At 48.9% G+C, this 26,681-nt stretch overlaps 1 protein-coding gene across 7 annotated transcripts in view; it reads left to right on the top strand.

The window, feature by feature from the left end:
- The first annotated feature begins 299 nt into the window (after nucleotides 1–299).
- Nucleotides 300–26,681, top strand: part of TBC1D32 (TBC1 domain family member 32) — an 851,129-nt gene continuing 824,747 nt past the window's right edge. For 6 of the 7 annotated variants that reach the window (XR_010176059.1, XM_063917235.1, XM_063917238.1 and 3 more), the window contains exon 1: nucleotides 300–521. The gene's annotated coding sequence lies outside the window, so the exon portion shown is untranslated. Of the gene's footprint in view, nucleotides 522–1,003; nucleotides 1,118–26,681 lie in introns of those variants that run through there. The other variant, XM_063917234.1, reaches the window with a different exon arrangement.

The raw sequence follows: 26,681 nt of genomic DNA, 5'->3' as shown, positions 1-26,681 counted from the left end.
TTTTAAAACATTTGAATTCCCTTCCCCCCCAATATATGAGCCCTGCGCATGTTATCACCATATGGTACACTAAATTGTTAACTTTTATGTGTGGTGATAGGTGCTTTAGCAGCGCTATCTGTTTCATCTATCTTGTGAAAATGGTGTGCCTACATCCTAAAAAAAGTGAATATTTACGATTAAGAATCCCGCATACCACCAGCGCTGACAGATAGAAACTAATAGTGACAGAAAACAACGCGCAACGCCACAGTGGCTGTCACTCTGTGTGTCCCTGCGAGGCACCGTAGTGTTGACAATGAGACATGGAGCTGTGTAACACGGCTGGAGAGGGTGCAGGGGACTGAGGCGCGTTCTCCTTGTCTTATCCGCTCCCTACGGCCACGCCCTATTCTTCCTCCTTCAGTGTGTGCGTAGCTCCATGCGCCGGGTGCTGTGTAATAGGACCGTGAGGGGAGTCAGTGACTGATTTAGCAGGCCAGACAGGCAGCCGGGAGGAGTCGGCGTGGTGACCGCAGACAGTGAGTGTCTCCATGCTGTGGTGTGTGTGTGTGTGCGCTGTGCCGCTGTTACATCGCGCTGGGGGTGGTTACACTATAGTCACACACACATACACCGGGCAGTGTATTATTTCTATTCCCGTATGATTACTTTTGCAGGGTATAGCATCTACTGCATCACATATGTGGCACGTCTGATAACATAGGGTCTGTACTGAGCACTGTGCTGTGTATGAGATGTGTGTGCAGCTGCAGAAGTTGTGTTGGGTAGCGGTACACAAGGAATGTGACGCTCCGTGTGTTACTATAGCAATGCCCCCAGCACAGGGCCGGGCTTCTTGCCTGTGACGCGCTGTATGCGGCCTGTTACCATGGTGAGAAGCGCTGCATAGCGCCCTCCTGTGTATTGCTGATGGTATTGTATACAGGCACCGTACTGTAGCCGACTTGTAGTATAGTGTGTACAGCATATGATGCGTACGGCTGTGCTATAGTAGTCATTAGTTTAGTTTAATGCGAGCAAGTACCTGAGAGGTTTCCATTTACTACTGTTTCCAAATGTGTGATTTACCAAAGCGTTCCTCACAGCGTGGCTCTGTGTTTTTGTTACACTTCTGGTAATCATATTTTTTGTGTGGATTATTTTGGTTGATATTTATTTGTTTAACAAAAAACACCCCTTCAGTTTTTAGCAATAGTTCAGCTCAGTTAGGGGAGTATTTATGGCCGTATTTATTTATTTATTTATTATATTTATTTATTTATTTTATTGTGTGTATGTATGTATATATATATATATATATATATATATATATATATATATATATATTGTATTCAGTTGGCTAATGCTGGGCAATCTATACACTACAGTTATCTGGCCGACCCCAATTATCTGGCCTATATCGGCGGATTGCCCAGATAATTGTAGCATGTATGAGGCTGGCCGATGCAAAAATATAGATCAGTTGGGCATGCCGGATCATCCAGCGTGTCCCAATATTTTCTAAGTGTCGTGTCGGGCAGTGTATGCCCTACTGCTACCGCCCAATGGACATTTTCACTGTTTATTTACATGGAAAGGAATGTGTAAATGCCTCCTCGTGCACTTTGAGAGAACTCTGTGTATGCCCAGCACAAGCAGGTTTTTTTTGTAAGAGAGCAACTACTCCGCAGTGACACCAATTTTGGTTCCGGTGTCATCTGATAGGTTGTGTGATGTAAATGCACAGTAAAGGGCCCTACTCACTTGGCGATGTGCCGCCGAGGTGCCCGACGGCCGATACGGCCGACGAGCAACCCGGCGGCGGGGGGGCAGTGACGGGGGGAGTGAAGTTTCTTCACTCCCCACGTCACCCGGCTGCATTGAAGTGCAGGCAAATATGGACGAGATCGTCCATATTGGCCTGCATGCACAGCCGACGGGAGACCAGCGATGAACGAGCGCGGGGACGCGCATCTTTCATCGCTTAAGTCTCCACACTGAAAGATATGAACGAGTTCTCGTTCATTTATGAACGAGATCGTTCATATCTTTCAGAATATCGCCAAGTGTGTAGGGCCTATAAGATTGCAGAATTTTGTCAGTGGTCAGGTTGTTGAGGAATAACACGTCAAAGTTGTGATTTATTTTCCCACACAAAGAGGGGGATTCAATTGTAACTCCGTTTGGCTTTGATTGGCTGTCGACACCATAATTTTAGCTCGCACCACCTGGGGGTGGCGAGCAGAAATGCGCAAGAAGTCACCCTTTTGGAATTTCTCTGACGTCCTAAGTGGATGCTGGGACTCCGTAAGGACCATGGGGATTAGCAGCTCCGCAGGAGACTGGGCACAACTAAAGAAAGCTTTAGGACTACCTGGTGTGCACTGGCTCCTCCCACTCTGACCCTCCTCCAAGCCTCAGTTAGATTCTTGTGCCTGGCTGAGCTGGATGCACACTAGGGGCTCTCCTGAGCTCCTAGAAAGAAAGTATATTTTAGGTTTTTTATTTTACAGTGAGATCTGCTGGCAACAGACTCACTGCAGCGAGGGACTAAGGGGAGAAGAAGCGAACCTACCTAACTGGTGGTAGCTTGGGCTTCTTAGGCTACTAAGCTCCAGAGGGATCGACCGCATGGAACCGGCCATTGATGTTCGGTCCCGGAGCCGCGCCGCCGGCCCCCTTACAGAGCCAGAAGCAAGAAGTGTTCCGGAAAATCGGCGGCAGAAGACTTCAGTCTTCACCAAGGTAGCGCACAGCACTGCAGCTGTGCGCCATTGCTCCTCATGCACACCTCACACTCCGGTCACCGATGGGTGCAGGGCGCTGGGGGGGGGGGGCGCCGCCCTGAGCAGCAATATAAACACCTTGCCTGGCAAAATCATCACAATATATAGCCCCAGAGGCTATATATGTGATAAATACCCCTGCCAGAATCCATAAAAAAGCGGGAGAAAAGTCCGCAAAAAAGGGGCGGAGCTATCTCCCTCAGCACACTGGCGCCATTTTCTCTTCACAGTGCAGCTGGAAGACAGCTCCCCAGGCTCTCCCCTGTAGTTTTCAGGCTCAAAGGGTTAAAAAGAGAGGGGGGGCACTAAATTTAGGCGCAATATTGTTTATACAAGCAGCTATTGGAGGAAAAATCACTCAGTTATAGTGTTAATCCCTGCATTATATAGCGCTCTGGTGTGTGCTGGCATACTCTCTCTCTGTCTCCCCAAAGGACTTTGTGGGGTCCTGTCCTCAGTCAGAGCATTCCCTGTGTGTGTGCTGTGTGTTGGTACGGCTGTGTCGACATGTGGGATGAGGAAGGTTACGTGGAGGTGGAGCAGAGGTCGATAAATGGGATGTCTCCCCCTGTGGGGCCGACACCAGAGTGGATGGATAGGTGGAAGGTATTAACCGACAATGTCAACTCCTTACATAGAAGGCTGGATGACGTAAAACATCTGTGGGACAGACGGCTTCTCAGCCCGCGCCTGCCCAGGCGTCTCAAAGGCCATCAGGGGCTCAAAAAAGCGCCCGTTACCTCAGATGGCAGACACAGATGTCGACACGGAGTCTGACTCCAGTGTCGACGAGGTTGAGACATATACACAATCCACTAGGAACATCCGTTACATGATCTCGGCAATGAAAAATGTGTTACGCATTTCTGACATGAACCCAAGTACCACATAAAAGGGGTTTTATTTTTGGGGAGAAAAAGCAGCCAGTGTTTTGTTCCCCCATCAGATGAATGAATAAAGTGTGTAAAGTAGCGTGGGTTCCCCCGATAAGAAACTGGTAATTTCTAAAAAGTTACTGATGGCGTACCCTTTCCCGCCAGAGGATAGGTCACGTTGGGAGATATCCCTTAGGGTGGTTAAGGCGCTCACACGTTTGTCAAAAGGTGGCACTGCCGTCTTAGGATACGGCCACCTTGAAGGAACCTGCTGATAAAAAGCAGGAGGCTATCCTGAAGTCTGTATATACACACTCGGGTTATATACTGAGACCTGCAATTGCCTCAGCATAAATAGTGCTGCTGCAGCGTGGTCTGATACCCAGTCAGATAATATTAATACTCTAAGACAGGGATAATAGTTTGCTAACATAGAGCATATTAAAGACGTCGTCTTAGATATAAAGGATGCACAGAGGGATATTTGCTGGCTGGCATCCAGAATTAATGCAATGTCCATTCTGCCAGGAGGGTATTAGAAACCCGGCAGTGGACAGGTGATGCTGCATTTAAAAGGCACATGGAGATTCTGCCTTATAAGGGTGAGGAATTGTTTGGGGATGGTCTCTGGGACCTCGTATCCACAGCAACAGCTGGGAAGAAATTTTTTTTACCTCCGGTTTCCTCGCAGCCTAAGAAAGCACTGTATTTTCAGGTACAGTCCTTTCGGCTTCAGAAAAGCAAGCGGGTCAAAGGCGCTTCCTTTCTGCACAGAGACAAGGGAAGAAGGAAAAAGCTGCACCAGCAGCCAGTTCTCGGGATCAAAAATCTTCCCCCGCTTCCTCTGAGTCCACCGCATGACGTTGGGGCTCCACAGGTGGAGACAGGTGCGGTAGGGGCGCGTCTCGGGAACTTCAGGGACCAGTGGGCTTGCCCACAGGTGGATCCCTAGGTTCTGCAAATAGTATCACAGGGATACAGGCTGGAGTTCGAGGCGACTCCCCCTCGCCGTTACCTCACATCAGCCTTGCCTGCTGCCCTCGGAGAAAGGTAGTACTGGCGGCAATTCACAAGCTGTACTTCCAGCAGGTGAAATCAAGGTACCCCTCCTTCAACAAGGCCGGGGTTACTATTCCAAAATGTTGTGGTACCGAAACCAGACGGTTCGGTGAGACCCATTCTAAAATTGAAAGCCTTGAACACTTATATACGAAGGTTCAAGTTCAAAATGGAATCGCTCAGGGCGATTATTGCAAGCCTGGAGAATTTCATGGTATCACTGGACATCAAGGATGCTTACCTGCATGTCCCTATTTACCCTCTTCACCAGGAGTACCTCAAAATTGTGGTACAGGATTGTCATTACCAATTCCAGACGTTGCCGTTGGTCTGTCCCCGGCACCGAGGTATTTACCAAGGTAATGGCCGAAATAATTATCCCGTACTTGGACGATCTCCTTATAAAGGCGAGGTCCAGGGAGCAGTTGTTCGGCGTAGTAGCACTATCTCGGGAAGTGCTACAACAGCACGGCTGGATTCTGAATATTCCAAAGTCGCAGCTGGTTCCTACGACGCGTCTACTGTTCCTGGGTATGGTTCTGGACACAGAACAGGATAAAAAGGGTTTCTTCCGGAGGAGAAGTCCAAGGAGTTGTTGTCTCTACACAGAGACCTCCTAATGCGTATACAGGTGTCGGTGCATCAATGCACGCGAGCCCTGGGAAGGATGGTAGCTTCTTACGAAGAAATTCCATTCGCCAGGTCCCATGCAAGGATTTTCCAGTGGGATCTGTTGGACAAGTGGTCCGGGTCGCATCTTCAGATGCATCGGCGGATAGCCCTGTCTCCAAGGGCCAGAGTGTCGCTGTTGTGGTGGCTGCAGAGTGCTCATCTTCTAGGGGGCAGCAGATTCGGCATACAGGACTGGGTCCTGGTGACCACGGATGCCAGCCTTCGAGGCTGGGGGGCAGTCACACAGGGAAGAAACTTCCAAGGCTATGGAAAAGTCAGGAGACTTCCCTACACATAAATATTCTGGAACTAAGGGCCATTTACAATGCCCTAAGTCAGGCTAGACCCCTGCTTCAACACCGGTGCTGATCCAGTCAGACAACATCACGGCGGTCGCTCATGTAAACCGACAGGGCGGCACAAGAAGCAGGATGGCGATGGCAGAAGCCACAAGGATTCTCCGATGGGCGGAAAATCATGTGTTAGCACTGTCAGCAGTGTTCATTCCCGGAGTGGACAACTGAGAAGCAGACTTTCTCAGAAGACACGACCTCCACCCGGGAGAGTGGGGACTTCATCCAGAAGTTTTCCAAATGATTGTACACCGTTGGGAAAGGCCACAGGTGGACATGATGGCGTCCCGCCTCAACAAAAAGCTACAAAGATATTGCGCTAGGTCAAGGGACCCTCAGGCGATAGCTGTGGACGCTCTGGTAACACCGTGGGTGTACCAGTCGGTGTATGTGTTCCCTTCTCTGCCTCTCTTACCCAGGGTAATGAGAATAATAAGAAGGAGAGGAGTAAGAACTATACTCATTGTTCCGGGTTGGCCAAGAAGAGCTTGGTAACCAGAACTCCAAGAAATGATCTCAGAGGACCCATGGCCTCTGCCGCTCAGACAGGACCTGCTGCAGCAGGGGGCCTGTCTGTTCCAAGACGTACCGCGGCTGCGTTTGACGGCATGGCGGTTGAACGCCGGATCCTGAAGGAAAAGGGCATTCCGGAGGAAGTTATCCCTACGCTATTTAAAGCTAGGAAAGAAGTGAACGCAAACCATTATCACCGCATATGGTGGAAATATGTTGCGTGCTGTGAGGCGAGGAAGGCCCCAAAGGAGAAATTTCAGCTAGGTCGATTTCTGCACTTCCTACAGTCAGAGGTGACTATGGGCCTAAAATTGGGTTCCATGAAGGTCCAGATTTCGGCTCTATCGATTTTCTTCCAAAATAGAACTGGCTTCACTGCCTGAAGTTCGGACTTTTGTTAAGGGAGTGCTGCATAGTCAGCCCCCGTTTGTGCCTCAAGTGGCACCGTGGGATCTCAACGTGGTGTTGGATTTCCTGAAGTCGCATTGGGTTGAGCCACTTAAATCCGTGGAGCTACAATACCTCACGTGGAAAGTGGTCATGCTGTGGGCCGTGGCGTCGGCCAGGCGTGTATCAGAATTGGCGGCTTTGTCATACAAAAGCCCTTATCTGTATTTTATATGGATAAGGCGGAATCGAGGACTCGTTCCCAATTCCTTCCTAAGGTGGTATCAGTTTTTCATGTGAACCAACCTATTGTGGTGCCTGCGGCTACTTGGGACTTGGAGCATTCCAAGTTACTGGACGTAGTCAGGGCCCTGAAAAGTATATGTTTCCAGGACGGCTGGAGTCAGGAAAACTGACTCGCTATTTATCCTGTATGCACCCAACAAGCTGGGTGCTCCTGCTTCTAAGCAGACTATTGCTCGCTGGATCTGTAGCACGATTCAACTTGCACATGCTGCGGCTGGACTGCCGCACCCTAAATCTGTAAAAGCCCATTCCACGAGGAAAGTGGGCTCTTCTTGGGCGGCTGCTCGAGGGGTCTCGGCTTTACAACTTTGCCGAGCTGTTACTTGGTCGGGTTCAAACATTTTTGCAACAGTCTACAAGTTTGATACACTGGCTGAGGAGGACCTAGAGTTTGCTCATTCGGTGCTGCAGAGTCATCCGCACTCTCCCGCCCGTTTGGGAGCTTTGGTATAATCCCCATGGTCCTTACGGAGTCCCAGCATCCACTTAGGACGTCAGAGAAAATAAGATTTTACTCACCGGTAAATCTATTTCTCGTAGTACGTAGTGGATGCTGGGCGCCCATCCCAAGTGCGGATTGTCTGCAATACTTGTTTATAGTTGTTGCCTAACTAAAGGGTTATTGTTGAGCCATCTGTTGAGAGGCTCAGTTATATTTCATACTGTTAACTGGGTATAGTATCACGAGTTATACGGTGTGATTGGTGTGGCTGGTATGAGTCTTACCCGGGATTCAAAATCCTTCCTATTTGTGTCAGCTCTTCCGGGCACAGTATCCTAACTGAGGTCTGGAGGAGGGTCTTAGTGGGAGGAGCCAGTGCACACCAGGTAGTCCTAAAGCTTTCTTTAGTTGTGCCCAGTCTCCTGCGGAGCCGCTAATCCCCATGGTCCTTACGGAGTCCCAGCATCCACTACGGACTACGAGAAATAGATTTACCGGTGAGTAAAATCTTATTTTTTGCATCATGCCCATTAGTTTATTCGGGTTTAGCTGCTTTACTAATGGGTGCAATAAGCAAATTAACTGGCATCTACTGAATATTGCTTCTGCGATCTCCCGTCACTTTAGACGGGAGATTGGGCGGTTATATAATTGAATTCCCCCCAAAAAGCATTGAGTGGGGGGAGGGAGGGGGTGCAAACTTTGTCCCTGTTGGGTTGTAAATTTCAACAAAGCCCTTGGCAAATTTTTCCTGCTTTAAATTCAATTGATATACTGTAATGCATTCTTTCTAAATACTGTGTCCTGAAAGCTTACTGTATGTTGGAAGTTTACACTGTCGGGATACAGTAAACTTTAGATGAATGCATTGTAGAACACAGAATAACTTTAAGTTTATGTATTGCTTGATTTCGAGCCATGCGGTTGACTAGTAGTAATTAAGTATTAATACTTAAGTTTGCACTACTTCTGAAACCTTTCCAGAATCTTAGGGGCATATTCAATTATGCTTGAGTTTTACTGTGTGGGGAAAGCTCTGGGTTTAGGGGGTAATTCTGAGTTGATCGCAGCAGGAATTTTGTTAGCAGTAGGGCAAAACCATGTGCACTGCAGGAAGGGCAGATATAACATGTGCAGAGAGAGTTAGATTTGGGTGTGGTGTGTTCAATCTGCAATCTAAATTGCAGTGTAAAAATAAAGCAGCCAGTATTTACCCTGCACAGAAACAAAATAACCCACCCAAATCTAACTCTCTCTGCAAATGTTATATCTACCCCCCCCCCCCCCTGCAGTGCACATGGTTTTGCCCAACTGCTAAAAAATTTCCTGCTGCGATCAACTTGGAATTACCCCCTTAATGCAATATTTTAACAAAATATTTAGCTTTTTCCTCACGCAGTAAAACCTCTGGTAATGCATAGTAACCCACTGATTCCATGTAAAATGTGGAATCTAATGGGGTTTCCCACTTGATAAATTCACAGGGTGCATTTTAATGCAGATATTTCCTCACCACTTCTAAAGGGGGGTACTCACGGAGCGATCGCTGCTTAAAATTTAAGCAATCTGACTAGATTGCTTAGATTTTAAGCAGCGATCACTCCGTGTGTACCCCTCACAGAGATAGCGATGCGCAGCCCCGCGCATCGCTATCGCTGGTGCTAGATTGGCCTGCATGCAGGCCAATCTAGCAGGTCGCTCACTTCACCCGCTGGGTGAAATGAGCGGCTCCCCCCGCACACTCAGCACACAGTGGGGCCTACCAAATGTAGACCTGATAACATTTCGACACAATCACAAAGTTCCGGTCTTCGGATCAAAAACCAGGAATCCTCAAGCGGCATTCGTGGATGCACTGGTAATTCCATGGAACTTTCAGCTGCCCTACGTGTTCCCTCCAGTGTCACTCCTGCCCAGGGTACTACGGAAGTTAAAAAAAAAAGGAGGAATACTACTTCTAGTTGCTCCAGCATGGCCCAGACGGCATTGGTTCTCAGACCTGCAGGGTCTATCTATAGTGTCCTCCTTCGGGGCCCTTGTGTCTATCCAGACCTGGCCAGACAGTGGCTTTTGAAGCTTTACTCCTGAGGGCCAAAGGATTCTCTGAGGTGGTCATCCAAATTATGCTGAAGGCCCGCAAACAGGCATCTGCACGGATTTATTATAGGGTCTGAAATTCTTATTTCACCTGGTGTGCTGCTAAGAATTACAAGGCTTACTAATTTAGTACTTCCAGACTTCTGGCTTTTCTGCAACAAGGCCTGGACTTACTGTAGGCCTTCGTCTGGTCTCCCTCAGGGTTCATATCCCTGCCTTGTTGGTATTGTTTCAGATAAAAATTGCGTCACACATTCACTCATGGTGTTTTACGGATTCAGCCTCTCTATGTCCCTCCTGTGGTTCCATGGGATCTGTCTGTTTTTCGGAATGCCCAGCAAGAGTCTCCATTTGAACCTCTTGAGTCAGTGGACCTTAAATGGCTCGCTGTTAAGATCCTGTTCCTACTGGCTATTGGCCCTCATTCCGAGTTGTTCGCTCGCTAGCTACTTTTAGCAGAAATGCAAAGGCAAAGCCTCCGCCCTCTGGGAGTGTATCTTAGCATAGCAGAATTGTTAACGAAAGATTAGCAATTCTGCTATTAAGTATTTCCTTGCAGTTTCTGAGTAGCTCCAGACCTACTCCTGGATTGCGATCACCTCAGTCCGTTTAGTTCCTGGTTTGACGTCACAAACACGCCCAGCGTCCGGCCAGCCACTCCTCCGTGTCTCCAGCCACTCCTGCGTTTTTACCTGGCACGCCTGCGTTTTGTAGCACACTCCCTGAAAACGGCCAGTTTCCACCCAGAAACACCCACTTCCTGTCAATCACACTAGATCAGCAGAGAGATTGAAAAGCTTTGTTCGCCCGTGAGTAAAATAGCATAGTTTTGTGTAAAATTGCTTAGCGCGTGCGCCCTGCAGTGCATACGCATGCGCAGAACTGCCGGATTTTAGCCTGTTAGCAATTCTGCTAAAAATAGCAGCGAGCGAACAACTTGGAATGACCACCATTGCCTCTTCTAGGAGGGTGTCAGACCTAGGCGCTTTGTCCTGTCGTCCACCCTTTCTGATATTTCACCGTGACCGGGCAGTTCTTTGAACTCGCCCTGGTTATTTGCCTGAGGTGGTGTTCTCTTTCTCTTACGTCCTAGTGGATGCTGGGTACTCCGTAAGGACCATGGGGTATAGACGGGCTCCGCAGGAGACTGGGCACTCTTAAAAGAAAGATTAGGTACTATATCTGGTGTGCACTGGCTCCTCCCTCTATGCCCCTCCTCCAGACCTCAGTTAGTATCTGTGCCCGGCCAGAGCTGGATGCACACTAGGGGCTCTCCTGAGTTTCCTAGAAAAGAAAGTATTTGTTAGGTTTTTTATTTTCAGTGAGATCTGCTGGCAACAGACTCACTGCTACGTGGGACTGAGGGGAGAGAAGCGAACCTACCTGCTTGCAGCTAGCTTGGGCTTCTAAGGCTACTGGACACCATCAGCTTCAGAGGGATCGAACACAGGCCCAGTCCTCGGTCGTCCAGTCCCGGAGCCGCGCCGCCGTCCCCCTTGCAGAGCCAGAAGAACGAAGAGAAGTTGAAAATCGGCGGCTCAAGACTCCGGTCTTCATTAAGGTAGCGCACAGCACTGCAGCTGTGCGCCATTGCTCCCTTAGCACACCACACACTCCGGTCACTGATGGGTGCAGGGCGCTAGGGGGGGGGAGCGCCCTGGGCAGCAATTAGATTACCTTACTTGGCGAAAAGCACATAATACAGTCTGATAAACTGTATATGTGCATTAACCCCCGCCATTAAAGTACATAAAAGGACAGAAGCCCGCCGCTGAGGGGGCCGGGCCTACTTCCTCAGCACACCGGCGCCATTTTCTCTTCACAGCTCAGCTGGAAGGAAGCTCCCCAGGCTCTCCCCGGCAGTATCCTGGTACACAAAGGGTAAAAAAGAGAGGGGGGGGCACATAAATTTAGGCGCAAAACTGTGTATATAAGCTGCTATAGGGGAAAAATCACTCAGTATAGTGTACATCCCTGTATTATATAGCGCTGTGGTGTGTGCTGGCATACTCTCTCTCTGTCTCTCCAAAGGGCCTGGTGGGGGAACTGTCTTCAAATAGAGCATCCCCTGTGTGTGTGGTATGTCGGTACGCGTGTGTCGACATGTCTGAGGTAAAAGGCTCCTCTAAGGAGGTGATAGAGCGGATAAGTGTGTGGGAGGGTGTCTCCGTCAACAACGCCGACACCTGTTTGGATATGTGTAAGTGCTGAGGTAAAATTATTGCACAAAAGGTTAGGGAACAGAAAGGAAATCTACCCTGGTCTGTCCCTATGTCACAGAGTCCTTCAGAGTCTCTCTATGTTCACTATCCAAAATAACAAAGTATCGACACAGAGTTTAACTCCACTGTCGACTACGATAATGCAAAGTTACAGCCAAGAGGGCTAAAAGATATTCAATATATGATTATTGGAATAAAAGATGATTTGCATATCACTGATGACTCATCTGTCCCTGACACGAGCGTACACATGTTAAGGGGAAGAATGCTGAGGTAAATTTCCCTCCTCTCGTGTGGAAAAAGAGCGGGAATCTCCAGACAAGAGACGGCAGCTTCCCACAAGAGAATTCTCAGGCTGTATCCTTTCCCCACTAGGGCCAGGATGTGTTGAGAATCTTCCCCTTGGGTGCCCTGTTTGCACTAGCTATTCTCAGGGATCCTGCAGATAGCGTGCACATTCTAGTATACTACCCAGACCGGCGATTGTGTCGGCATGGATTTATAGCGCTGTGGCAGCGTGGACAGGTACCTTATCAGCAGAGATTGAGACCCTAGTATGCATATAAATATTTTAAGATGCTGTCTTAAGTGATAGATATATAATTATAAAGCATGCCCAAAGGGACATGAGTATACTGGGTCCTAGAGACAAAAGCTATGTCGATTTCTGCTTGACGTGTCCTGTAGAATATACATTGGACAGATGATGCCGACTTAAGAGGCATATGTAAGGCTGAGGATTGTGTGGAGAAAGGTTCTCGGGCCTCGTCTCCACAGTTATAGCTGGTAATTCTGATATTTTGCCTTCTATTCCTGCACAGCCTAGGAAAGCACGACATTATTAAATGCAGCTTTTCGAATAAAGAAACAAGAAAGTCTGAGGTGCGTCCTTTCTTGTCAGAGCCGGGGGCAGAGGAAAGAAGCTGCACAACACAGCTAGTCCCCAGGAACAGAAGTCCTCCCCGGCCTCTACAAAAATCCACCGCATGTCGCTGGGGCTCCACAGGCGGAGCTAGGCCCGGTGGGGACACGCCTTCGTAAGTTTAGCCACAAGTGGGTTCACTCCCTGTTAGATCCCTGGGCAATAGAAATTGTATCGCAGGGATACAGGCTGGACTGTGAGAAGATGCCCCCTCACCGAGGACCCGGCGGGCTTCCCCCCAAGAGAGGGAGTCAGTGTTAACTGCAATTCGTAAATTGTATCTTCAACAGGTGGTGGTCAAGGGTCCCCTCCTTCAACAAGAGGGTGTTATTATTCGACCATGTTATAATCCCGAAACCAGACGGTTCGGTTAGACCCATATTGAATTAAAATCCCTGAACATATACCTGAAAAGGTTCAGGTTCAAGATGGAATCGCTAAGAGCGGTCATTGCATGCCTGAAATGAATCGGGACATAAGGGATGCATACCTTCGTGTCCCCATTTATCCACCTCATCAGGCGTGCCTCAGAATTGCGGTACGGGATTGTCATTACCAATTTCACCAAGGTAATGGCGGATATGATGGTGCTCCTGCGGAAGCAAGGTGTCACTATTATCACATACTTGGATGATCTCCTCATAAAAGCGAGATCAAGAGAGCAGTTGCTGGACAGCGTATCACCTTCTCTGGAAGTGAAACGGCAACACGACTGGATTCTATATATTCCAAAGTCGCAGTTGGTTCCTACAGCTCATCTGCCTCGCCTAGGCATGATCCTAGACACAGACCAGAAGAGGGTTTATCTCCCGATAGAGAGAGCTCAGGAGCTCATGACACTGGTCAGGAATCCATTGAAAACCAAAACAGGTGTCAGTGCATCACTGCACTCGAGTCCTTGGAAGGATGATGGCATCATACGAGGCCATCCCCTTCGGCTGGTTCCATGCAAGGACAATGGAACTTACTGGACAAGTGGTCCGGATCACATCTTCAGATGCATCGGTTAATCACCCTATCCCCCAGGGCCAGGGTGTCTCTCCTGTGGTGGCTGCGGAGTGCTCACCTTCTCGAGGGCCGCAGATTCGGCATTCAGGACTGGGTCCTGGTGACAACGGATGCAAGCCTCCGAGGGTGGGGGGCAGTTACACAGGGAAGAAAATTCCAAGGTTTGTGGTCAAGCCAACAGACTTGCCTTCACATAAATATCTTGGAACTAAGGGCCATATACAACGCCCTAAGTCAAGCGGAGTTCCTGCTTCGCGACCAACCGGTTCTGATCCAGTCAGACCGCAGGGGCTCATGTAAACCGCCAGGGCGGCACAAGGAGCAGGGTGGCGAGGGTAGAAGCCACCAGAATTCTTCGCTGGGCGGAGAATCAAGTAAGCGCACTGTCAATAAAAAGATAAAAAAGGTTTTACGCTGGGTCAAGGGACTCTCAGGCGATAGCTGTGGTCACACTAGTAACACCGTGGGTGTTCCAGTCGGTCTATATATTCCCTCCTCTTCCTCTCAGACCCAAGGGCTGAGAATTGTAATAAACGGAGGAGTGTGAACAATATTCTTTGCTCCGGTTTGTCCAAGAAGGACTCGGTACCCGGAACTGCAAGAAATGCTCTCAGAGGACCCATGGCCTCTGCCTCTCAGTCAGGACATGTTGCAACAGGGACCCTGTCTGATCCAAGACTTACCGCGGCTGCGTTGGACGGCATGGCGGTTGAACGCCGGATCCCAGCGGAAAAGGGCATTCCGGATGCAGTTATTCCTACGCTGATAAAGGCTAGGAAAGACGTGACAGCAAGACTTTTTCACTGTATATGGCGAAAATAGGTTGCTTGGTGTGTGGCCGGGAAGGCCCTACAGAGGAATTCCAGGGGGGTCGATTCCTGCACTTCCTACAGTCAAGAGTGACTATGGGCCTAAAATTAGGATCCATAAAGGCCAAGATTTCGGCTATATCCCTTTTTCTCTCAAAAAGAACTGGCTTCACTGCCTGAAGTTCGGACGTTGTCACAGGGGTGCTGCATATTCAGCCCCTTTTGTGCCTCCAGTGGCACCTTGGGATCTTAACGTGTGTTGGATTCCTAAAATCCCACTGGTTTGAGCCACTTAAGAACGTGGAGCTAAAATATCTCACGTGGAAAGTGGTCATGCTTTTGGCCTTAGCTTGGACTAGGCGTGTGTCAGAATTGGCGGCTTTGTCATGTAAAAGCCCATATCTGATCTTCCATATGGAAAGGGCAGAATGGAGGACTTGTCCCCAATTTCTCCCTAAGGTGGTATCATCGTTTCATTTGAACCAACCTATTGTGGTGCCTGCGGCTACTAGGGACTTGGAGGATTCCAAGTTGCTGGACGTAGTCCGGGTCCTGAAACTTTATGTTTCCAGGACGGCTGGAGTCAGAAAAACTGACTCGCTATTTATCCTGCATGCACCCAACAAGCTGGGTGCTCCTGCTTCAAAGCAGACTACTGCTCGCTGGATCTGTTTCACCATTCAGCTTGCACATTCTGCGGCTGGACTGCCGCTTCCTAAATCAGTAAAAGCCCATTCCACGAGGAAGGTGGGCTCTTCTTGGGCAGCTGCCCGAGAGGTCTCGGCTTTACAACTTTGCCGAGCTGCTACTTGGTCGGGTTCAAACACTTTTGCTAAATTTTACAAGTTTGATACCCTGGCTGAGGAGGACCTTGAGTTTGCTCATTCGGTGCTGCAGAGTCATCCGCACTCTCCCGCCCGTTTGGGAGCTTTCGTATAATCCCCATGGTCCTTACGGAGTACCCAGCATCCACTAGGACGTCAGAGAAAATAAGAATTTACTCACCGGTAATTCTATTTCTCGTAGTCCGTAGTGGATGCTGGGAGCCCGTCCCAAGTGTGGACTCTCTGCAATACATGTATATAGTTATTGCTTAACTAAAGGGTTATTGTATGAGCCATCTGTTGAGAGAGGCTCAGTTTTTGTTCATACTGTTAACTGGGTATAGTTATCACGAGTTGTACAGTGTGATTGGTGTGGCTGGTATGAGTCTTACCCTGGATTCCAAATCCTTTCCTAGTAATGTCAGCTCTTCCGGGCACAGTTTCCCTAACTGAGGTCTGGAGGAGGGGCATAGAGGGAGGAGCCAGTGCACACCAGATATAGTACCTAATCTTTCTTTTAAGAGTGCCCAGTCTCCTGCGGAGCCCGTCCATACCCCATGGTCCTTACGGAGTACCCAGCATCCACTACGGACTACGAGAAATAGAATTACCGGTGAGTAAATTCTTATTTTTCACCTTAACCAAGAGATTGTGGTTCCGGCCTTCATCTTTTCTGGTTTGTCCTACAAAGAGCAGTCTTTGGATGTGGTACGGGCTCTCCGTATATACGTGGAGAGGACTGCCTCTATCAGGAGGTCAGATTCCCTTTTTGTACTTTTTGGTTTTCACAAACGTACCTGGCCTACGACTAAGCAAACCTTGGCCAGATGGATTAGAATTGTGATTACACAAGCTTATGCACAGGCTAGACCTCCAGCTCCTGCTACTATTAAAGCCCATTCTACTCTGTCTTTTGGACCCTCTTGGGCGGGTCGCCGTGGCGCGTCCACTGAACGTTTGTGCAAGGCGGCTACGTGGTCCTCGGTGAACACATTCATTACGTTCTATGCCTTTTGATACTTCCGCCTCCCAGGATGCTTCCTTTGGACGTCGGGTTCTTGTCCCTGCTACAGTGCGTCCCCTCCCATGAGGAACTGCTTTAGGATATCCCCAATGTATTCCCTGTGGAACACAGTGTACCCTGCTGCAGAAAAGGAACTTTATGGTAGACTTACCATTGTTAAATCTCTTTCTGCAAGGTACACTGGGTTCCACAGGGCACCTGCCCTGATGCACCTAGCTTCTATGGGTTTGTATGGCATTAGTTGCTGGTCCCTTCTGTCGTGAGAATGTGGTTCTATGTGACTAACATCTGCCTTATCTTTTACCTACTCCTGCACTGGAGTGGTTAACTAATCTGAACTCACAGTGCCTGGAGGCGGGGTTATAGAGGAGGCCCCAATGCATCTTGGGACAGCTAAAGCTTTATCCTGTTGGTGCCTGGATCAAGATCCATCTCTATACCCCAATGTATTCCCTGTGGAACCCAGTGTACCTCGCAGAAAGATTTAACAATGGTAAGTCTACCATAAATATCTATCTGTCTACATATATACATACAGGAGCGGCTCTTGCTGTGGGCAAGCAGGACTTTTGCCCAGGGCGCCGCAGCCATTAGGGCGCTGCTGCAGCTCCGCCACCTGCATACACGGTGCCTGGGTGCCATTATGTGTAATATTTAAATGCAGATCAGCACTGACCCTCCCACTTTCCTATGCTGCCGTGTGGGGCGCCTGACGTTATCGCGCACCGCACGGCACCGTGGAGGGGCCGTAGACACTAGAGGTCCTAATTGTGCGGTCCGAGGAGCGGGCGCCCAGAGACAGCAGCAGCAGCCGGGAAGCAGGAGCGGGGCTGGTGAGTATCTACTGGGGCAAACCTACGGGGGCACAGCCACAGGGGGCATAACTGTGGCCACGCCTCTTCCCTATGCAGCCCGATTTTTTTGACGTGCACCTTCGGTCGCACCAACCCTGTTTTGCCTGTCGGAGGAGGGGGGCACCGGCGCCAAAGGAAACTTTCGCCCTGGGCGCCATAAGGTCTAGAACCGGCCCTGATACTATATCTCTGATAAGATTCTCTATTTACTCCATTGCTCAATAATTTCCTGACATTTCTTATTTTTTATTTTTTTGAGCCAAAAGGGGGATAAGGCATTGAGAATGGATTATGCAGTACATTTCTCATTTTTGCTGTTTTACTTTCTAAATCAACACCTCTTTCATATGTTGTGTACTAGCTTTATTTTTAATATACTGTATCTACTACTGTAGTCCAGAATTCTTTCATTTTAGCTGCCTTTCTGTTCGATCAATATAGTTCAGCCCACATTCGCACTCTAGCATATAAATAACAAAAGTCAGATTAGATTTAGTTTTGTATTCTTCTGAATTCTAAAAATTTTCCAAAGGTATTTCTTGTCTGATGGACTTGTTTACACATAAAGCAAAGATTATAACTGAAAATAAGTTGTATTAGAGATCAAACCTGATATTTTTGTATTATTTAGAGACTTATTGTCAAACATCTGAGACGTGGTCCCAGTTATCCCATCCACCGAAGCCTCCTGCGTGCCTTCAAAGGTCATGCAAGGTTGGCGTCCCTCTACTTGGTGCAGCTCGCGTTACTGTTCTCCACCAACCTCATTCCAGGTCTCCCCGGACACATGCCCACTCAGCCTGTCGGCACTAGAGGCTTACTGTTTAAAACTAGATTTGCTCCATGATAGGTGAAGAACAATTTCTCTCCATTGAGTGCTATCCTGGCTCAGTTTGCCTTTGCATCTGTCTCGTGCTGTCTGCTATAGTCCACAAGGACAAATCGCCTGTCTCTCGCTGTCTGCTATAGTCCATTAAGACCAGTCTTCTGCCTCTGTTGTATTCTACCAGTATTACCTTACAGTTCCTGTCTCAACTAGGACTCTCAGCTCGCCGCAGAGCAGGATTTAGACCTCATGGGGCCCTAAGCAAGATACGGTTTGGGCCCCCCTCCCTCAAACAATCCATAACACTAAATTTTAATTCTTGAGTCATGCACCTTTACATTATTTGTTGTTGCCATAGTCCCTAACCCTAATACTTTAACCCCCAGTCAAAATAGATTATAGTATTTCAAATGTTAGGAATAGACAAGGCTATATTTGTTAGTATATTCTTGAATATAGAGTAATGTCTTTGTTTTGCCTGATTAGGATCAATATTAAAGTTGCTTTAATAGTCTAGAAACAGGGATTCCGAGCTCCGTCTGGATTTTGATGCTGACATTATGCCGTCAGTCGGGATTCCGTCTGGTGGTATTTTAACTACATCCCACATAAATAGCAGCGGTTACTTAGATGTGTATGCTGCTGACAGCTCAATAGATGAGGGCAGTCACTGCTTCATAGTGTACAGTATATTAGACCCAGAGTCCCATAGATGGTTACGTATGCTCTGCTCGCCCTCTAATTCCGAGCCATAGGCAGTAACACAGCAGCATTGGCAGCTTGCCACTCCATGATGCGGCTGTGTGTGCGTGAGGGGCAGTAATAGCTTTGCGGCAGAGCAGTTCTACTGAGCCCATCCCTGTCGCTATCAACAAGCCAGCACCCCATACACCTCCAATACATAATGCAGCAACCGGCAAATCCCCCCCCCCCCTGCAGTATACATCAGTGGCCTGCAAACTCCTCTCCCACTTTACAGGGGTGTCTGGCAACCACCCCCTTCTCTCTCTCCCCCTGAAGACATAAAGCAGCGCCAGAAAACCCACTCCCCCCCACACTATATACACCAGCGATCCGCAACCCCCACTCCCCCCGCAGACATGCAGCAGCAGCCGGCAACAACACCAGCACTATACAGCTGCGGCCTCCCCCCACCCCCCTCTCTTTCCCCCCTCAGTAATCAGCAGCAGTCTGAGCCCCTTCCCAGGAAATGCACAGGGAGATAGGAGTGGGGAGGCGCGCATAGACCTCCGGGCAGGGACTCAAGTAAATATATTCCCCATTCTATTGGTACCTGATCCAGAATCAGCTTCCGCTCTCTTCTGTCAGTTACCTATGTCTGCTCTACTTTCTGGGTCTGAATCTAAATTGTAAGGATTTATCGTTCAGTGACACATCATGCTGTGTGTGGGCACCATTACCTCTGTCACCTCAACAAATATTGGGGAGTACCAGATCTATAATTTTATAGCAGATGGAAGCTATAAAGTGGCAGACTATGGGTTGTTCATTCTCTGTGCTCAAAGTATTGAGCACAGCACGGTTACTTTCCCTATACAACATGACAACGACCGTCAATCCAGTCTGTGTTGGGTAGCCCGGTGGGAGAGGGGGCCGGTGAGTAGTCTGGCACTTTGCAAGAGTTTAGTGCCCATAGAAACATGGTGGAATAGAAGCACCACTTTTAGATTCTGTGTTCTGAATTTCCCTTTGCATAGTCCTGTTTGCAGTAGCAGATACTATTGTAGGGCAAGCTCTGCATTGCGGCCTGCCATAAATCTGATTTGTTGCTAAGCTGCAGTCATGGACAACACACTGCTGGGCTGACTGCAAGAGTCTGGCAGCCGCATACTCTATATGTCCACTTTATACTTGCAGAAACCCCAACGAGTAATTTATTTTAAAAAAACAAACAAAAAAAAATTGATAAAGGTATACTCAGGTGGTTTGGTAAGACCATCTGCCTACTGAGAACAGTCCTAAAGCCAATCTACTTATGCTCCCCTGCTAGTGAGAGGTTATTAAAGCTTTAGATGAGGCGTCTGTGTTTGGTCACCAACATCTAGTACTGTATTTCTCTAACGTCCTAGAGGATGCTGGGGACTCCGTAAGGACCATGGGGATAGACGGGCTCCACAGGAGACATGGGCACTTTAAGAAAGACTTTGGTTCTGGGTGTGCACTGGCCCCTCCCTCTATGCCCCTCCTCCAGACCTCAGTTTGATACTGTGCCCAGTGGAGACTGGGTGCTTTCAGGGAGATCTCCAGAGTTTCCTGTCAGAAAGTATTTTAGTTAGGTTTTTTATTTTCAGGGAGCCTGCTGGCAACAGACTCCCTGCATCGAGGGACTGAGGAGAGAGAAACAGACCTATTTCTCTGAGTTTCAAGGCTCTGTTTCTTAGGCTACTGGACACCATTAGCTTCAGAGGGATTGGTACGCAGGTCTCACCCTCGCCGTCCGTCCCAGAGCCGCGCCGCCGTCCTCCTCGCAGAGCCGGAAGATAGAAGCTGGGTGAGTATGAGAAGAAAAGAAGACTTCAGAGGCGGCAGAAGACATCTTGATCTTCATAGAGGTAACGCACAGCAGTGAAGCTGTGCACCATTGCTCCCATTCACCTCACACACATCTGTCACTGTAAGGGTGCAGGGCGCAGGGGGGGCGCCCTGGGCAGCAATATAAACCTCTCCTGTGGCAAAAGTACATATATACATGTACAGCTGGGCAATGTACATGTATATAAAGAGCCCCTGCCATGTTTTTAAGAATTTTGAGCGGGACAGAAGCCCGCCGCCGAGGGGGCGGGGCTTCTCCCTCAGCACTCACCAGCGCCATTTTCTCCACAGCACAGCGCTGAGAGGAAGCTCCCCGGACTCTCCCCTGCTTACTCATGGTGACAGAGGGTTTTCAAGAGAGGGGGGGGGGGGGGGGACATAATTGGCGTATATACATACATAAAGGCGCTACTGGGTAAACATTGTGTTTTACCTGGGTCATATAGTGCTGGGGTGTGTGCTGGCATACTCTCTCTCTGTCTCTCCAAACGGCCTGGTGGGGAACCTGTCTTCAGAAAAGAGCTTCCCTGTGTGTGTGTGTGTGTGTGGTGTCGGTACGCGTGTGTCGACATGTCTGAGGTTGAAGGCTCACCTAAGAAGGAGGGGGAGTGTATGAATGTAAGGTCTTCGTCGGCAGCGCCAACACCTGACTGGATGGATATGTGGAATGTCTTAAGTTCTAATGTAAATTTATTGCACAAAAGATTAGACAAAGCTGAGGCTAGGGAACAGTCAGGGAGTCAAACCATGTCTGTCCCAATGTCGCTGGGACCTTCGGGGTCTCGGAAGCGCACACTATCCCAAATAGTTGACACAGATACCGACACAGATTCAGACTCCAGTGTCGACTACAATGATGAAAAATTGCAGCCAAAAGTGGCTAAATGTATTCGATATATGATTATTGCAATAAAAGATGTTTTGCATATCACAGAGGAACCCCCTGTCCCTGACACGAGGGTTCACATGTATAAAGGAAAGAAGCCTGAGGTCACCTTTCCATCCTCACATGAGCTGAACGAATTATGCGAAAAAGCTTGGGAAACTTCAGACAAATAACTGCAGATTCCCAAAAGGATTCTTATGGCGTATCCTTTCCCGCCAAAGGACAGAATACGGTGGGAATCCTCCCCTAGGGTAGACAAAGCATTGACACGCTTATCAAAAAAGATAGCGCTGCCATCCCAAGATACGGCTACCCTCAAGGATCCTGCTGACCGCAAGCAGGAGGTTACCTTGAAGTCCATTTACACACATTCTGGAACGATACTCAGACCGGCAATTGCGTCGGCCTGGGTTTGTAGTGCTGTAGCAGCATGGACAGATTCCTTATCAGCGGAAATTGAGACCCTAGATAAGGATACCATTTTAATGACCCTAGGGCATATAAAAGATGCTGTCTTATATATGAGGGATGCTCAAAGAGACATTAGTTTACTGGGTTCCTGAATAAACGCTATGTCTATTTCTGCTAGGCGAGTCTTATGGACCCGACAGTGGACAGGTGATGCCGACTCAAAGAGGCATATGGAGTTTTTACCTTACAAGGGTGAGGAATTATTTGGAGAAGGCCTCTCTGACCTAGTCTCCACAGCTACGGCAGGTAAATCGAATTTTTTGCCTTATGTTCCCTCACAACCTAAGAAAGCGCCTCATTATCAAATGCAGTCCTTTCGTTCAAATAAAAGCAAAAGAGTACGTGGATCGTCCTTTCTTGCCAGAGGTAAGGGCAGGGGGAAAAAGCTGCACTACACAGCTAGTTCCCAGGAACAGAAGTCCTCCCCGGCCTCTGCAAAATCCACCGCATGATGCTGGGGCTCCCCTGAGGGAGTCCGCTCCAGTGGGGGCACGTCTTCGACTTTTCAGCCACATCTGGGTTCACTCACAGGTGGATCCCTGGGCAATAGAAATTGTTTCTCAGGGATACAAGCTGGAATTCGAAGAGGTGCCCCCTCGCCGGTTTTTCAAATCGGCGCTACCGACTTCTCCCCTAGAAAGGGAGATAGTGTTACATGCGATTCACAAATTGTGTCTTCAACAAGTGGTAGTCGAGGTTCCCCTGCTTCAAAGAGGGAAGGGATACTACTCAACTCTGTTTGTGGTCCCGAAACCGGACGGTTCGGTCAGACCCATTTTGAATTTAAAATCCCTGAACCTTTACTTAAAACGGTTCAAGTTCAAAATGGAATCGCACAGAGCAGTCATCGCCAGCCTGGAAGGGGGGAGATTTTATGGTATCTCTGGACATAAAGGATGCATACCTGCATGTTCCCATATATCCTCCTCATCAGGCGTACCTGAGATTTGCGGTACAGGATTGTCATTACCAATTTCAGACGTTGCCGTTTGGGCTTTCCACGGCCCCGAGGATTTTAACCAAGGTAATGGCAGAAATGATAGTGCTCCTGCACAAGCAGGGTGTCACAATTATCCCATACTTGGACGATCTCCTCATAAAAGCGAGATCACGGGAGAAGTTGCTGAACAGCGTATCACTTTCACTGAAGGTGTTACAGCAACACGGCTGGATTCTCAATATTCCAAAGTCGCAGCTGAATCCTACTTCTCGTTTGACCTTCTTGGGCATGATTCTGGACACAGACCAGAAAAGGGTTTTTCTTCCGACAGAAAAAGCTCAAGAACTCATGACTCTGGTCAAGAGCTTATTGAAGCCAAAACAGGTGTCAGTGCATCACTGCACTCGAGTCTTGGGAAGGATGGTGGCATCATACGAAGCCATTCTGCAGGTTCCATGCGAGGACATTCCAATGGGACCTACTGGATAAGTGGTCTGGGTCACATCTACAAATTCATCAGCGGATCACCCTGTCCCCCGGGGCCAGGGTATCTCTCCTGTGGTGGCTGCAGAGTGCTCACCTCCTAGAGGGCCGCAGGTTCGGCATTCAGGACTGGATCCTGGTGACCACGGACGCGAGCCTCCGAGGTTGGGGAGCAGTCACACAGGGAAGAAATTTCCAAGGTCTTTGGTCACGTCAAGAGACTTGTCTCCACATCAACATCCTGGAACTGAGGGCCATATACAACGCCCTACGTCAAGCGGAGGCATTACTTCGCGACCAACCAGTTCTGATCCAGTCAGACAACGTCACCGCAGTAGCTCATGTAAACCGCCAAGGCAGCACAAGGAGCAGAGTGGCGATGGCGGAAGCCACCAGAATTCTTCGCTGGGCGGAGAATCATGTAAGAGCACTGTCAGCAGTGTTCATTCCGGGAGTGGACAACTGGGAAGCAGACTTCCTCAGCAGACACGACCTACATCCGGGAGAGTGGGGACTTGATCAGGAAGTCTTCGCGCAGATTGCAAGTCAGTGGGGACTGCCCCAAATAGACATGATGGCGTCCCGTCTCAACAAAAAGCTACAAAGGTATTGCGCCAGGTCAAGAGACCCTCAGGCGGTGACTGTGGACGCCCTAGTGACACCGTGGGTGTTCCGGTCCATCTATGTATTTCCTCCTCTTCCTCTCATACCCAAGGTGTTGAGAATAATAAGAAAAAGAGGAGTGAGAACAATCCTCATTGTTCGGGATTGGCCACGAAGGACCTGGTAACCGCATCTGCAGAAGATGCTCACAGAAGATCCGTGGGCTCTTCCTCTAAGACAGGACCTGTTGCAACAGGGGCCCTGTCTGTTCCAAGTCTTACCACGGCTGCGTTTGACGGCATGGCGGTTGAGCGCCGGATCCTAGCGGAAAAAGGTATTCCGGATGAGGTCATTCCTACACTAATAAAGGCTAGGAAGGACGTGACATCAAAACATTATCACCGAATATGGCGAAAATATGTTTCTTGGTGTGAGGCCAGGAATGCTCCTACGGAAGAATTCCATCTGGGCCGTTTTCTTCACTTCCTACAAACTGGAGTGAATTTGGGCCTAAAATTAGGATCTATTAAGGTTCAGATTTAGGCCTTATACATTTTCTTTCAAAATGAATTGGCCTCTCTCCCAGAAGTACAGACGTTTGTGAAGGGAGTACTGCATATTCAGCCTCCTTTTGTACCTCCGGTGGTGCCTTGGGACCTTAACGTGGTGTTAAGTTTCCTTAAGTCACATTGGTTTGAACCACTTAAAACGGTGGAGTTGAAATATCTCACTTGGAAAGTGGTCATGTTGTTGGCCTTGGCTTCGGCTAGGCGAGTTTTGGAATTAGGGGCTTTTATGTGATAAAGCCGCTATCTGGTTTTCCATATGGATAGGGCGGAATTGCGGACCCGTCCTCAATTCCTAACTAAAATGGTCTAATTTTTTCTTATGAACCAACCTATTGTCTTGCCTGTGGCTACGCGTGACTTGGAGGATTCCGAGTCCCTTGATGTGGTCAGGGCTTTGAAAATTTACGTGGCCAGAACAGCTAGAGTCAGGAAGACAGAAGCACTGTTTGTCCTGTATGCAGCCAACAAGGTTGGCGCTCCCGCTTCAAAGCAGACTATTGCTCGCTGGATCTGTAACACGATTCAGCAGGCGCATTCTACGGCAGGATTGCTGTTACCAAAATCGGTTAAGGCCCATTCCACTAGGAAGGTGGGCTCTTCTTGGGCGGCTGCCCGAGGGGTCTCGGCACTACAGCTGTGCCGAGCTGCTACTTGGTCGGGGTCAAACACCTTTGCAAAGTTCTATAAGTTTGATACCCTGGCTGAGGAGGACCTCCTGTTTGCTCAATCGGTGCTGCAGAGTCATCCGCACTCTCCCGCCCGTTTGGGAGCTTTGGTATAATCCCCATGGTCCTTACGGAGTTCCCAGCATCCACTAGGACGTCAGAGAAAATAAGATTTTACTCACCGGTAAATCTATTTCTCGTAGTACGTAGTGGATGCTGGGCGCCCATCCCAAGTGCGGATTGTCTGCAATACTTGTTTATAGTTGTTGCTTACATAAGGGTTATGTTATAGTTTCATCGATTTTGGACCGATGCTATGTTTTTTCATACTGTTAACTAGATGGTATATCACAAGTTATACGGTGTGATTGGTGTTGCTGGTATGAATCTTGCCCTTGGATTAACTAAAATCCTTTCCTCGTACTGTCCGTCACCTCTGGGCACAGTTTCTCTAACTGAGGTCAGGAGGAGGGGCATAGAGGGAGGGGCCAGTGCACACCCACAACCAAAGTCTTTCTTAAAGTGCCCATGTCTCCTGCGGAGCCTGTCTATCCCCATGGTCCTTACGGAGTCCCCAGCATCCTCTACGGACTACGAGAAAAAGATTTACCGGTAGTTTTAAAATCTTATTTTCTCATACGTCCTAGAGGATTCTGGGGATGCTTCATAGAACCATGGGGTATAGACAGGATCCGCAGGAGACATGGGCACACTATAAGACTTTGAATGGGTGTGAACTGGTTCCTGCCCCTATGCCCCTCCTCCAGACTCCAGTTAGATTCTGTGCCCAGTGAAACTGGATGCACACGGAGGAGCTCTCCAGAGTCTCTCAGGAAAAGACTTTATTAGGTTTGTTATTTTCAGGGAGACCTGCTGGCAACAGGCTCCCTGCATCGTGGGAGTGAGGGGATAGAAGCAGACCTACTTCTTAAGAGTTCAAGGGCTCTGCTTCTTAGGCTACTGGACACCATTGGCTCCAGAGGGTCCGATCACTTGGTACGCCTAGCTGCTTGTTCCCGGAGCTGCACCGTCACCCCCCTCACAGAGCCAGAAGATTGAAGCCGGGTGAGTATGAGAAGAATTGAAGACTTCAGTGACGGCAGAAGACGTGTCTAAGGTACCGCGCTGCGCGCCATGCTCCCACACAGATCACGGCACTGAGGGTGCAGGGCGCATGGGGGGCGCCCTGGGCAGCATAGGGGGACCTCAGACAGCACTGGCATAGTAGTTAACAGTGCCCGGGCACTAGTTAAGGGACCCCCGCTTGTATAATGATTTTGAGAGGGACGGAAGCGCGCCATGTAGTGGGCAGGGCTTAGCCCGCACAGCTCTGACCAGCGCCATTTTTTTCTCTTTACAGAAGGCTGCAGAGACGCTGGCCCTGACTCCACATTGTGCAAGTAACAGGTGCAAAACAGGGGGGGGGGGGGGGGGACTGGCAAATTTGGTGGTTTATTTTATATGATAAAGCGCTAGCAGGTCTGGGCAGTCTTATTACTGGTCTCCGTACCGGGATAGGCGCTGGGCAGGGGCGGATCCAGAACAAAATG

The sequence above is a fragment of the Pseudophryne corroboree genome, chromosome 4 (genome assembly GCF_028390025.1).
Source record: "Pseudophryne corroboree isolate aPseCor3 chromosome 4, aPseCor3.hap2, whole genome shotgun sequence".
NCBI classification, from domain to species: domain Eukaryota; kingdom Metazoa; phylum Chordata; class Amphibia; order Anura; family Myobatrachidae; genus Pseudophryne; species Pseudophryne corroboree.
This window is presented reverse-complemented; position numbering and strand designations above follow the sequence as displayed.